Source organism: Haliotis rufescens, unplaced genomic scaffold (genome assembly GCF_023055435.1).
Source record: "Haliotis rufescens isolate VD_foot unplaced genomic scaffold, xgHalRufe1.0.p SCAF_13, whole genome shotgun sequence".
Taxonomy (NCBI): Eukaryota; Metazoa; Mollusca; class Gastropoda; order Lepetellida; family Haliotidae; genus Haliotis; species Haliotis rufescens.
In genome coordinates this window covers 13278637-13291860 of record NW_025963813.1, presented here as the reverse complement: position 1 = coordinate 13291860, position 13224 = coordinate 13278637, and positions in this window count along the sequence as shown.

Here is a 13224-nt window from a genome sequence, read left to right as displayed (position 1 = left end):
CCGAGATCCGAACCCACTATCACAGGTTTCTGGCGTGCCCAAGGGACGCAACTCTGCAAAGGGAAACGCGGCGCCCGTGCCCCCATATATATTATGATTATGGAAACGGCTTTGTTGCTTTTATTCTAGTTAAGCGTTAATGTTAATATTGCTCCGTAATGTAACTCGTTGGAAATATTCAAAAGTCTAATGCTTGAAACCGATTTGCAGATAGTATGCGTGGGCAGGTTTTGTTAAGTTGCAGTGTCATTTTCTTGACAGATCAGCTTACAGCCAGTTGAATCACGTTGCTGTTTGTTTGTTTGTTGTTTAACGCTACACTCAGCAATATCCCGGCTATATGTAAATAATCGAGTCTGGACAAGACAAGCCAGTGATTGACATCATGAGCATCGATCCACACAATTTGGATACGATGACATGCATCAACTAAGTCAGCAAGCCTGACCACCCGATCTCGTTAGTCGCCTCTCACGACAAGCAGTCGCCTTTTACGGCAAGCATGGGTTGCTGAAGACCTATTCTATCCCAGATCTTCACGGGCCGAATCATGTTGCTTCTTGTTTCAAAACGTCAACGCCTGAGTTTAATCATTCTTGATTGTCTACCGAAACAGATTCAACAGAACGTAACAGGCAAAATAGTGTTGAAAATTAAATGAATGGATCGCTGAAATCAGTGATGACACCAGGTGTTCGCGAAAAGGGTAAGCATGTCCTGTTCTACCGTTTGCATCCCCCACTCGCACAACTCCATCGAAAATGTCATTGTATTGGAAGCAACGCGCATTAGCTTGACAAGCGACGTGTTATATATGTGACCCGTGAAGATCCGGGGTAGAATAGGTCTTCAGCAACCCATTCTTGCCGTAAAAGGCGACAATGCTTGTCGTAAGAGGCGACTATGCTTGTCGTAAGAGGCAACTAAAGGGATCGGGTGGTCAGACTCGCTGACTTGGTTGATGAATGTCAACGTATCCCAATTGCGTCGATCGATGCTCATGATGTCAATCACTGGATTGCCTGGTCCAGACACGATTATTTACAGACCGCCGTCATATAGCTGGAATATTGCTGAGTGCGGCGTTAAACAACAAACAAACAAACAGCAACATATGAAGCACTGAAGGTACAATCCTGCAGTTTTGTTCAATGAATGTGTTGGTGTTTTTATTTTAGTGCAGATAGTTTGATAATTTAAAATGATCTTATTTTCAGTTTATTGTAGTATAAGATACGGAAAATGAAAAAGTACGACATGCTCCTAAACATTTAGATACATTAACATAGATTAAATAATCACCCTTACTTTACACCTGAATGTTTGTTTAAACTATATCCAACTTCACAAAACAAGATCACTGTAACGATAACGATACTCACGATTACAAAATCATATCGTAAACTCAAATGTGAGTATTATCATCTTCGTAGATTGAAGTATCAGTTACGTACATTGAAGTATCAGTTAGGTAGATTGAAGTATCAGTTACTTAGAATGAAGTTTCAGTCACGTAGATTGAAGTATCAGTTACGTAGAATGAAGTTTCAGTCACGTAGATTGAAGTATCAGATGCGTAGATGGAAGTATCATTTGCGTAGATGGAAGTATCAACGATGTAGATGGAATTGTTGAGGTGAGGTGAAATGGGGTTTTACGTCGCATCCAAGATTATTGCACTTACATAGCGACGTGCATGCACGCGCGCGCGCGTGTGTGTGTGTGTGTGTGTGTGTGTGTGTGTGTGTGTGTGTGTGTGTGTGTGTGTGTGTGTGTGTGTGTGTGTGTGTGTGTGTGTGTGTGTGTGTCAGCGTGTGTGTGTGTCAGCGTGTGTGTCAGCGTGTGTGTCAGCGTGTGTGCGTGTGTGGCTGCTTGTACTAGTCCGGACTGATGCCGATTTATAGTGCTAGCTCACTGAGATACCATGCCGCAGTTTAACAGGAATACCCCACTCAGACACAGTATACTGACTCCGAGCCGACCAGTCCTTGTTTTAGCCCCTGAATGCCGAGCGCCAGACAGGGTAACAACAAGTACCATATTTTAACGTCTTTTTGGTATGTTGGTATGTTTTAGTTTCCTCTATGTTCGATAGAGAAACCACTTAAAACATGAAAATAAAAACACAACCGCAGATCAAATATATTCATGTGGAATTTGTAAGAGACACTGTTTATAACAAAATATATACACTTCAACCAATACTAAACAATTAAGTGTATGATGGATCAAATGGACGTATCAAACTAGAAGCGTGTTATTGATCCATGTACACACTGGGTGCGTTGCAAAGCGCCAATCGCTTGTAAGCGATGTACAGCGATTCGCCTTACAACAGTGCGCTAACGTTCAGCCGCTTGCAAGCGAAACAATCGCTGGCTGAGGTCGCTTCGTTCTCAAACCAAAATGGGCGGCTCACTTTGACAGCGGAACAAGAAATTCTTGACTGGATCAACGAGGAAATGAGCAAAGGCAGCTAACACCCCATCATCCTCAGTCTGCTCTACATCTTCAAAGTAGTCATAAATTCCATCAGCTCGTCATCGAGCCTCTTCTATTACGTTCTTCATTAGGGCAAGGCGACCAAGCGGTAGTTGCGCCGCCATTTTGGAAGAGTGGGCAAGCGCTTCGAACTGTTGCAGACCCCAGGATGGGCGATGAATTTGCTTTCTCTGAGCGATTCATGGCTTGCAACGCGCCCACTATCTGTGTTATTTGCCACCCATGCCTCACGCTGCAATGACTATGATGTCTTACGATATCACACTGCAACAATCGTACGTACGCCGATGAACTACGTGAAGGAGCGAAAGTGCTTCGTGTGTGTGTGTGTGTGTGTGTGTGTGTGTGTGTGTGTGTGTGTGTGTGTGTGTGTGTGTGTGTGTGTGTGTGTGTGTGTGTGTGTGTGTGTGTGTGTGTGTGTGTGTGTGTCTTTTCCTTCAGATGTTTGGCCGCTTTATCCATTCACAATTTTCAAATATGGAATTTATGAGATGGAAGTTGCTCCGTACGGCTCCATTGCCTGTACGATTGGGCTGGATATATTTTGTGGATTCACGAGTCCTTCATACGGAGTACTGTCCATTACATATGGGGACGTTATAACGGAGGTGTACTGTAACCGATGTATGTTGTATCTATTAGGCTGAAAACTGTTACAGTTGATTTGACGTTTCTGAAATTGCCTTCTTGTCAAAAGTGCCCTTGGTATCCAGAGCTCTGTCTGACACGTCGCCCGCCTCATTCCCCTCCCCCACGTCCACCTCCACCTGGTCCACGGCCCAGGGCTGCAGCTCCCCCCGGGCCTGGGTGCCGAACACCAAACTACCCAGGGCACAGAATCCCGCACACACGTAGAACACGTTCCGCCATTCTTCCTGGGTTTTCTGTGGGGAGAGACAGGGTGTTAGTAAAGTTGTATTTTTTTAAGCCGCGTTTAGCAATATTCCGGCAGTGGAGGGAATAGAAATGGGCTTTTAGACATTATAGTGAGTGAGTATGGTTTTACGCCGCTTTTAGCAATATTCCAGCAATATCACGGCGGGGGACACCAGAAATGAGCTTCACACATTGTACCCATGTCGGGAATCGAACCTAGGTCTTCGGCGTGACGAGCGAACGTTTTAACCACTAGGCTACCCGACCACCCCTATTGGCGTAAGAATACATTTAGCAAAGTCATGTGAATAAAAACCAACAACATTGACTTCATTGATACAAAATAGTGCACACTGAAATTGCCATCGGCACTAAAGACACTGTTCATACGGCAGAAATACTGCATGATTGCATTTTTATGCGCCTTTATCATCTAAAACATTTCAATCTTAGAAAATATTAACAGCAGTAAGTAAATAACATCATCATGCGCGAGAAGTGTTTATACATTTTCATCACTGTTTATTACGGCAATTCGGTGTAGGGTTTTTTAGAGCAATATTGACATTAATCGTAAAAGTGCCACCTGAACTGTTGTTGCTCGATCCAAACACTGATGAAATGTGGTCGAGTTTTATTGAAGAAACGCATGAAACGTATGAAGCACGTGTTGAGTTCAAGGCAGGCGGCACACCTCGCTATATCGCGAACAGATGGCATTGTTGACCTCCCTGTTCACCTCAGAAGAACGCGGTACATGTGCTTAAGATTTTCATCCTGAAAGAATGGAGGATATTTCCCTGTGTTGTTCAGAGTTAATATGGGAATAATCATTCATGCTGTATATGTTTTTTGTGGCCTGATATCTGCATAATATGAGACGGCGGGACGTTTGCATCGTTTAGCTTTTGCACCAAATATTGACGTGCACTGGGGTTTGTCAGTTTCTGGTGGAATAATCGCCAGGTCTCAAACCACGGTAGAGCTTGTACAGTTTGATGGGACAACGAGCTTTATTTTCCAGAGTGGCAAACATTTTTGGAGTCACATCCCTAGTGCCCTTGGGATCGGAGTCTTGTTTAGTCTTGGATACCCCCTCTGTGAAATCGAGATACTCCAGACCATTTGTGTCAACGCGAAGCTCAACATCCCACAACATTTTTCTTGTTTTCGTCGGAACCACGGAGACCAAAATGTGTGGTGTTGTTAAGCCAAATAGCGTTAATTATGGATTCTGGGGACGAATTTCCTGATTGTTCGGTCTCCCACAACATTTCAATTCCATTGTCGGATTAGGGTCACACCTGTTTGGTAAGTTACCTTTACCCTTTGACTTTAATTGTTTTGTTTTGCTTTCATAATGTCTCTGTACTGAGTGAACTCAGTGTCATTTCGCAGTGTGAAGCTGCAATTGTGTCGGCGCAGGTATCCCTCAATTGACGACCCAATCCTCCACAGTGTGGTAGTTTCAAATTCACCTCCATCCTCTTTCCGCACAGAAATTATGAATTTGCAGATTATTGTGTTGAGATCTTTGGGTGGAATTTCACTTCTAAGACGACCTTCGCCGATAGACAATAAAGCTGGTTCAATAATTTCAAGTCATGAAGGGTCTTTCTAGCAGTGTTTTGATTTTCCTGCATATCAATCATTTTGTTAACATCACTATCATCGACTTCGATAAAGCGTGGTTTGGATTGGCTTTAGGTTGTGTACGGGAGTCACGCGACCCTGTAGTTGTGCAACTTGAACTTGACCGTGATGACGTTACGCTGACGGTCGCCCACCTGATGTCTTTGATGTGCCGATAAGCTTGATTCTAGTCTCCATTAGCTCCATTTCGTAGTCTATTCCATCCAGTCTACACAGATACAGTTTCCTTCACCAAAATTCTTAACAATCGTTGCTTGTCCAGATCATCAATTGACACTTTATCTCCTGCATAAAACTCTTTGATGTTTATGTCGGCCTTGTTTGTTGATGTTTATTAGGTAAAAGTCTGAGTGCGGTGTGTTACGACGTAAATTGTGATAAAAAGGTAAATTGTAATACTTGCAGCAAATTGTAATAATTTTGACGTAAATTGTAATAACAACGTAAATTGTAATAAAAGTTGACGTAAATAGAGGTTATCACGCGAGTGTGTTTGAGGATGGTAAATATCCTGCATTAGGAATAAACATTGTATTTAGCGAGCCTTGGCACACAAACACACAAGCGTGATAACCTCTTTATCATATAATGTCATTCTTTAATTCTGTGCTTCAAAATCGCTTTCCCTCTCTCACAAACATTACCGAAACATTGCGAGTTTTCCTCGAATGCGCGCATTAATATTTATTACGTCACAGGGTAAGTGATGTGTCAGTCGGACAGTGACAGTAGCCAATATAGTTCCAACTGAAATCTGTTTCTTATACAGTGGCGAAGCAACATATACGCAAAACAACAATTGTTTTTAATTGTCTTTCGCGGCAATCCATCGGTCTGTCCGCTAGAGTAACTGCCCTTTGTCAAAGGGAAGCTACTCTAACCCTAGTCTATGAGACGTCACGGCCACGGTCAGACGTTGTTGACAGTCGGTCTGTCCTGTCATTACAATAAGAAGTGTAGTCAGATGTACACACAGCGACAAGGCGAAACAAGGTAACAATTCAAACATATTTCCGCCAAATCCAACTATTTTAATTTGTGGAGGAGGTTTCAAGCCGCAGAGGTCTACAAGCACAGATATGGCTACTGATCCCGCTTGGCTAGGCCTCGTGCCCTCGCCAAATTGTTTCGAAATTTTTATCTCCAAAGTTGACAAAACTTATAAAATGCCTTAGCTTCGTCACAGTTAGACACAGATTTTCAGTATATTAGACTGTTCTTTTGATAATGATAGCAATTATCCCTGTCGTTTATCCAGATTCCCGATGGTTAATTCTGACTCGATCCCCGACGCCATGTTTGTTTATAAACAGTGAAAGTAGTCCCTACTTGACCTTTGATATTTGCATCTCTATCCGCATATGACCCCAACGGATATCGTTTTTATCCGTCGGCTTTATCCTGCCGAGAAACCTACCCATTATATGATAAATTGTAATACGCAAATTGTAATAAAAATTGACGTAAATTGTAATAATCTCAACTTGCGGTAAAATGTAATAACTTTTTACGTAAATTGTAATAACCTTATAAGTTTAGTGTCAAAGGCGTTAAATGACTAGAACCTATCCTTGTCAGGGTTGGTACAGGGTTTATCGTACAATCGTCTTCAAAGTATGAGTGTAGGGGAGGACTGAGGTCGTTATCGTACATTGTTGTATAATTATATGTATATATAAACGCATTGGAATTTCATTTCTATGGTTGTCCAGAAGAGGATTAATTACTAGAATGAACTTAGTTTTCTTATTTATTTATTTGAGAAATACTCTGTGTGTTTTGTAATATATCCTATTGACGATTTTCATCATAATTGTTCATATTTAACCTAATGGAATCATATTTCAATTGGTAAAGTAGGTACTAATATACACAATGGAATAATTATAACGTAACAAACTTACACAAATATATTGATGTGTAAATGTGGAAAGTATGACTTTTACTGACTGAAGCACATTTATTTATTTTGCAACTGTATATTTGTACATATTTTATGCGGAGAGGAGTTTACTAAGTTGCAAGAACTTGTCCCCAATACAATTCTCATTTTGTTCTGTGAATAAAATATGTTTAAACTGAACTAAACTAGCAAATGGATGACATGTCATTCTGCAGTAGTCTGTGTGCAAGCTGATTTGTACATGTTAATATACATTATATCAATTTATTATTATTCAAGTTACAATTTTTTTAACGTTGCTCGGAGTATGTAAAGCAAATAATGACAATGTCCTGGGCGATGTACATGTAGGTATGTGAACCCGCAAGGACTACCTTTATCAATTATTTTACGTGCAGCTTGCGTCATGTCTGTATTGTTAGAATAATACTCTAGCAACTGTACACATCGAAATTTATGACTGAAAGATCCATCCTCGGGTTAAAAATGATGGATTACATTAGGTACGTCTATTCGACAAATAGGTTAATTGATTTATCATCCAATAGTAGCTTAGCTACGAGTCCATTGCAATAACATTGAGTTACGAGTTACCGAAGAGAGCTCTGTGCAACCGGACCCTGAAATTATGTCGATTTGCATTGGAGGTTTACTTAATTTGATAAGGAGCACATGACCGTTTCCTTGAAACAAACGAGACAATTCAATCGTATTTATACATTATATTTTGATGAAGAATTCAAATACAACAAATGAGTGACAGATCTCCTGTGCAATGTCAAAGGGAAAAAAACCAGTCGTCAGCAAATGCAGCATAGATTTCCCATGCATGGGAAAGGATAATACTTAATACATAACATTATATACAATGTTTTTATTTATATCAAAAGAGGGGCGTGGATATTGTTTACCTACATTGCATATACTATTAGATATTGTGTATTCTCGATCTCTGTGAACTTCTCACGGATAAAGAAATAATAATAAATAAATGCAAACCATGTTAACTTATGCAATATTTGTAGCAATGTATGATTAACATATGGATCATTAATATAACATAAAATATTTCCTTTCATAGGAAGAAGTATATTTAATGAAATAAATGAATAAATCTAACTGTCTGGATTCCTTTCATATGTCATGAAGAACTAACAACAACTTACTGACAACTTTTGCTGGGATAATAACTCCTTTCCCCAACAACAAAAAACAGAATCAATCATGATCACGGCACGAAATCATAATTCAAAGCATACACAAATAATATTCTGTATCTTCGGGCATGTCTTGTTGAGTTTCAAAGAGCATCAGAATGTATAATAAATTTGTTGCAATCAATTATTGCTGAAATATATCTGTTTTTATCAAAATTGAAAGGATGAGAAATCTATAATAAAAAGGGTTTTGTCACTAACGTAAATATTCTCTTTGACCTTATACGAAGAGTATTCTAAGATCATTAAACTCGGCAATCGTTGGTGGATTGCGCCAAATTTGGTACCTCACGTATAATGCGGTACATAATTGTCGAAACAGATAACTACGTTTTTCATAAGTTATGACTAATTTGTGACATATATACGGACAAATAATTCCAGCTAACATCAAGCACTGTAATAAAATATTGAAATTATAGCATACCTTCTTAACATTCCAATGAAAAGAATAGTGACTATCTAAGAAATCAAATTATATTTATCTCCGACACTATGCCCTCATCAGTACACACACACACACACACACACACACACACACACACATACACACACACACACACACACACACACACACACACACACACACACACACACATACACACACATACACACACATACATACAAACACATACACACATAGGTATGTATGTATGTGTGTGTTTGTGTGTGTTTATGTATGTATGTATGTATGTATGTATGTATGTATGTATGTATGTATGTATGTATGTATGTATGTATGTATGTATGTGTGTGCGCGTATGTAGGTGTGTATGTAATGACAGTAAATGTGAGCTCTATGTCATTGGTATCATTACTTTCAAGGTCCCTTTATATATCAATAGTTGTATATGGATAACTGTTCACAAATATAATAACTGTGTGTGTCAAACATGCATGTTTTCTCACTGCATGACAAAAGTATCTGGAGTTATATTCGTAACGAAAAATTATACATATAATTTTTCGGTACGAATATAGCTCGATATATATAATTTTTCGGTACGAATATAGCTCGATATATATAATGTTTAACTATACTCCGAACAGTTGGATTACATATATATATACAAAGGTACAAAACTGTTTAGGGAAGTTGGGTACAGCATTTATCGTACAATCGTCATTAAATATGACTTAGTGTGGGGTGAGAGAACTTTTTGAAACTTGATATATCGAACATTGTTGTATATATACTCTTCAAAAACAGAAACTTGACATAGATGTTAAACCACTTTTTGCCAAATATCTAAAATAATTACATTAAATGAGAACCAAATAAGTCAAACAGAAAGATGATGTGTCTATAATTCGCGAAAACACATGCAAAACACGTATACGTAGCGTTTGGGGATCAATTTTACAGCTTCATCCAAACGCAACCGCCTGTAAAAACGTGCAGCACAGGATCCTGCATTTAGGCATGTAGGCCCCCCTGCTGAATGGGTATCAAAATCCACATCAACGGTTGTTCATACAGTCCTTATAACGGCAGTAGAGGCGGTGACAGAATGCCAAGGCTGAATGCAGCTCAACGGAACAACGCCATTCGAAGATTACAAGCTGGAGCAACTCAGCAAGAAGTGGCCAGGCACTTTGGCGTATCCAAACAGACAATCTCCGCACTGTGGACCCGATACAACAACACCAACAGAGTTGACGACAGACCAAGGTCAGGAAGACCAAGGGTGACAACCCAAGCACAAGAACGATACATCCGGCTGTGACACCTCCGAGACCGCACTACCACAGCCACGTCTACAACCACACAGATCCCTGGGGTACGCAGAATATCAGACCAAACGGTACGCAACAGACTGAGGGAGGCTGGACTTTTTGCATGAAGACCTGTTCGACGTCATGTATTGACCCCAGGTCATCTGGCGGACCGTCTGCTTTGGTGCCAACTTTCGGAAGCATTAGGTTTCCTAATTCTGGCATGCCTTGCTCTAGTATCTGTCGCGCGCAGTGCAGCGAGATTTGCTGATAAGCCAGTTTTAGGATATGTAACATGTTAATGGAATTCAGACACGCGCCAATAAGTCAAACCAAACAATGTTACCAAGGTTATTGTGGTAACATATCCCTCCGCACAGTTACCTCTATCGGATACTGGGTTGTGTTTCATTTTGATATAACAATAACTAATTTTTTAATGTGAAGTTTACAAGATATACGGCTCTTCGATTGGACGAGAGGTCGGTCAGATGACGTTCTTCACGTGACTGTATTCTTGAAATGGCGTAAACATTGACTACTTCCACATTCTTGGGGAAAACCCTTGGAATTCCCTGGTACGAATTCATACAGAAGCGTTGTCTCTCATCATTTAGACCCTTTAAGTTTGAATTTTGCATCTTAGCTTACTCTGGGATACGTCAGAGAGTGTGATTGCATGCCCGTTCAAGGATACCCTCGCTACAACCCGTCCCAGAGCAAACCCCCCATTCCGGGATGGCCTATTAAAGCTAGTAGCAAGTCAAGGCACCATGCGTGTATATGATCTGTTATTATATGTGTTTAAATTACGGTTTTGGGCGTTAATAAAATACACTGACGCAAGTATATTCTATTCAAATCAATTGGATAATTGAATATGCTTTCTTTTAATATTACATAGTATCACTGCACAAAATTTGAACAGTTGCAGTAACACACTACGGTAATCGCATTAAACACCATTTTCAACTGTTACAGTATTTTAGTTATATCACGGTGTATCAGACTGATATGGGATAAAAATCCGAAGTGGTTCAGGCCATCCAACGGGTTGTCGGGGAAAAGGTGAGCGTATCCTGCCACACAAGTGGCACCCGTCACAAACACATGCAAGGACAAGTCAATTGTTCACCTGAACAAAGCACGGAAACACACAATGATGCCCGTCCTCACTTTTACCGAGCATGTAAATAATATTGTCCGTCAAAAACATGGACGATAATATAAACAATATGTTCATTCACGTAATATATGTCATACATTTGACAAAATGTATTGACTCAGAACATTATTGTTAATCACAGCGTATAGACTCGGCATGCAGTTGAACTCATCACCCATCCCATTATTGATAATCCTTCTCGAAGATCTATGAAATCAGAAGCTGCAGCACTTTTTCTTTTAATTGGCACGTCAGACTTCTATTTCATAACTCAGTTTTATTTGCATTTGCATTACAAAAACAAGCAAAACGTGTCAAAATTAACAAAAGCGCATCAATTGGCCATTTGTCGCATTGTCGCGTGGTCGCATTGTCGCTCTTTGAATAATCCTTTTCTTTATTTTACAAAAAGGCGACGATGCCGTAACGCGACGTTTTCAAGTTCAAAATATGTCTCGTCGCATTGTCGCCCCATCACAAATGTGTATAAAAGGCGTAAAGTTCAGTTAATGTTACAGTTAGGAAGCGGTAACCAAGTTACATCTGTCGTAGAAGTTCAACCTGATACATGTACGTCTTGAAATGAAAACACAAGTCCGTCCGCGAGTCCATAACGTTTTATTGTGAGCTCTTCTCTAAAAGTGCTTAGTGTTCAACTCCCAGTTCCAAACACGTAGTACCTCATCAACAGTCCACATACCTCTAGTGCAGTGGTCTTCCGGAAGATCTTACTCTTGTCCGTGTAAGACAACTGACGAGTGCACGCCTGACCTGTGACCTCGTTACAACCCCCATGAGGTGTTTGGCGAAGGGAGAGGGGTAGGAAATTTGTGCTCCAGCTCAGCGCAGAGCTCGCGAAACACTGTATACTGCATGTTGTATACAGTATATTGCAGTTGATATACTGTATACTGCATGTGTTACTTATTTGCGGAAATGTTACAACTTTCAAGATTCAAGATTCAATTTGCATTTATTTCTTATACATCAGACCGCCGTCATATATCACTGGAATAATGCTGAGAGCAGCGTTAAAACAATTTGTTTTCATAATGGGGCGCTGCAGTCATTTAAGATAGAACCGTATAATATGTAGTACCAATTCACTCACTCTGTTTCGAATATTCAGCAGAAAATATATTATTAACCAGGTCTTTGGGAAGAGATATCAGATTTTTATATGCAGTCACATAGGGATGATAAAGGACCCCTCGCTGATTAGGTTCTTGTTTACTTAAGCGCAGAGTTGGCCACGTTAGATGATATAACCAAAATCCAGGAGCTCCGGCGGGGGGCAAACTGGTCTTGATAGTGTATGGTATGAGCTGTGACGTTGACCCAAGAGAATAATGTAAAAATGAGACCAACTCAAGTCTATAATGACTGGGAAAGTCTAGATTGTTCTGTGCTCCATTCTAATTGTATTATGTTCATTTTGTAGACATGGATGGACCAACCAGGAAAGAAATTGATGGAATATTAATATCACATGTTACCACTTATCCAGTTAAATTCATCACACAATAATATATTAGTATTTGATATTACGAAGGGCATGGTCTTGTACATGTTCACAGTAGTAATGTACATACTAGTCAACTTGATTATATTTTTTATTAAAATGTAGCGCGGCATCAACGATTACTAAATGACATCCTCACTTGTCATCGATGTTTGGACATCGAACAATGGACGACCATTCGAAGTTCTTATAAATAGCTTCAATAGGGACAGCGCCGGTGTCAGTAAAATTTTCGTAGTTAAAAATATGTATCTACAAAATATAATCTGAAGCAGCCAAGAACATTATTTTTTTATTAATGCATACTTTCATGGATAGAATTGAGGAAATCTAGGCTTGCCAAATCGTTCTAGACTTGAGCTGGATTCATTTAAATTTATTCTCTATGGTCAGGGAGACGTACAAGGGCGTCAGTATCGCATAGAGAACTGGGGCAACCTGGGTTAGCGTAATCGGATATGTTGTTGAGTTTCGGGTTTGGGCTGTTTGGGCTCGCGAACAAGGGCACAATGTAGAGATTAAGTCATTACCACCTCTCTTTATATCAGATATGTTATTGTGATTTGAAATCACTTTTGGAGAATTGCGAGTTATTGTATACTCTGTATTCTTTCGCAATGGTAGAATATATATTTTCTATGTTGCTTTTTGAATTATCCACAAATAATGA